This window comes from Dipodomys spectabilis, unplaced genomic scaffold (genome assembly GCF_019054845.1).
Source record: "Dipodomys spectabilis isolate Male_0828 unplaced genomic scaffold, ASM1905484v1 ptg000930l, whole genome shotgun sequence".
Taxonomy (NCBI): Eukaryota; Metazoa; Chordata; class Mammalia; order Rodentia; family Heteromyidae; genus Dipodomys; species Dipodomys spectabilis.
The window spans coordinates 1-2,500 of NW_024871607.1; positions in this window are offsets into that span (position 1 = coordinate 1).

A 2,500-nucleotide genomic window follows, 5' to 3' on the forward strand; every position below is an offset into this window, starting at 1 on the left:
ACAAGAAGAACTCCATACCAATCGTCTACCTTCATACATGAGGGCAGGGCAGGGAAGGAATAAATTTATTCAGGTGATCTAGTCAGTCACACTGATGGGTCTCTAGGGCTCCCCCTCCATGTCTCCCCCTCTCTGCCTGTCTGTGTGTCGGTCTCTTGTCTTTGCCTCTGTGTGTGTGTGTGTGTGTGTGTGTGTGGTGGGGGCATGTGTGCCTGTTCCTGTTTGTTGATTCAGGTGATCTAGTTATACTCCCCATCTCTCCCTCTGTCTGCCTGTGTGTCGGTGTGGTGTGTGTGTGTGTGTGTGTGTGTGTGTGTGTGTGTGTGTGTGTGTGTGTGTGTCTGTCTGTCTGTCTGTCTGTCTGATTATTCAGTTGGTGTAGTTAGATTTGTGGATCTCTCGCTCCCCCTCCATCTCTCCATCTCCCTCTTGTCTGCCTCTGTGTGTGTGTGTGTGTGTGTGTGTGTGTGTGTGTGTGTGTGTGTGTGTGTGTGTGTGTGTCCGTGTGTGTGTGTGTGTGTGTGTGTCCGTCTTCTGTCTGTCTGTCTGTCAGTGTGTCTGTCTGTCTGTCGATGATTCGTTCAGGGGGACCTAGTTGGACTTGTGGATCTCTCGCTCCCCCTCCATCTCTTCCCCTGTGTGTCTTTCCGTCGGTCGCTGGGTCTCTGTCTCTCTCTGTCTCTGTCTCTGTCTCTGTCTCTTTCTCTCTGCCTCTCTGTCTCCTGTCTGTCTCTGTGTCCCCCCTCCCCGCCTCCCCGCCTCCCCGCCTCCCCGCCTCCCCTCGGTCTTGCTTTTCCTTGTGGACTCCAGCGGGGCTCTGCTTACTCTGCTTGCCAGCCTGGAACCCACCCGCCAGCGGCAACTTCTTCCTTGGAAGAAGGAAGGAGGGAGCAGGAACCAGCGTCCCAGAAGAGACTCTCATTTTCAACGTGGACACTCGGTCTGTGAACAAGATGGATGCCGCCGCCGCCATTTAGGCCCGAGTTTTTAGGGGAAGCTGTCTACCAACCCAGACACATTCCCAGCCCACCTCCTTGAGAATGTCTCAAGGATGGATGGCTAATTTTATTCAATCATCATCTGGTTTCCGGAAGGAGAAAATGCCTCTGCTCACCCCCACCCCGCAGTTCCCCTCCCCGGGTATCCTGCACACGAGATGGCAAGTCCTTGTGATATCTGAGCTGCCACACCACACCACACCACACCACACCACACCACACCACACCACACCACACTGTGCAGAAAGTTCCTCCTATGGATTGTCTGGCCTCAGGAATTGACTCTCTCCCCGAGCCGAGGCCCCTTTTCCTTGGAAGGAAGGATGTCCATGAGGACAAAAATAAGACCGAAAACAGAGCAAACTTATCCATAAGACAGGTAGGGCACGAAACCTTTCGGCCGGTCGGTAAAGAAAATCCCCAGGCAAAGGCTCACCGGCCGGGTGGTGCCGGTGGCAGCAGTGGCTCACTGCCCATCATCCGTCTGAGGTGCTGAGCGAGGGGGCTGAGACCTGAGGATAGTGGTTCATAGCCCGCCCGGGCAGGAAAGTCCATTTGAGACTCTTCATCTCGATGGGTCACCCAAAACGCCAGAAGTGGAGGTGGACTTGGGGGAAAATGCCCTAGTGAAGATTTCCTCGGGGCTGAATTAGTACTACCGTGTCGTCATGCAAGAGCACGAGCTCGCAGAGGACAGTACCGTACCTCTGGTTCCGGGCGGGCAGAACCCGGTGCGGGGGGGGGGGGGGGGGGGGGGGAATCCCAGAGGTGGACTGGGCTGGGAATGCTTGAAGCCCTGGGTTCAATTCCTCAGTACCACCTAAACAGAACAAGCCAGAAGGGGCTCGAGTGGTAGAGCAGTGACCTTGAGCATAAAGAAACTCAGGGACAGTGCTCAGGCCCGGAGCCCAAGCCCCAGGACTAGGCCAAAAGGAAAAAGGAAAAGCAAATGACGATAATAATGAATTATAACAACCTATATGTATGTGTATGTCAGAACTCTCACTACCCACTACCGGGTAGGCGAGGACTGACCGACTGAGCGAGTGACTGACCCGACTCGTGTTTTGCCCCTCCCGCCGCCCCATCCACCTTGTCGACGGCGAACGCGCGCCATCTAGTGGTGGTTTTGTGAATTGCAGTTTTCTCTCATGAAATGCATGAAAAAGAAACCGCGCACTGACTGACTGACTGACTGACTGAGAAAACCGGCCTTATGTCCTTCTCTTCCAGGCCCAGGCTGGCTGGTCCCGAGAGAGACTGCCTTCTTTTTCAGAGAAGGGGTGGGGGTGGGGATGATGATGTGCCTCGTTGGAGTATGGGGCCCATGCATAGGCAGGCAGGCAGGGTCGGAGTGGGACCGTTGTGTGTTGGAGCGCCAGTAGCTCAAGCCCCAGGATTGACTGGCAAGTCGAGAGGAAAAGGAGGGAGGGAGTGCTGGCGGGCGGGCGGGAGAGAGAATTCAAACGAGAGAGAGAGAGAGAGAGAGAGAGAGAGAGAGA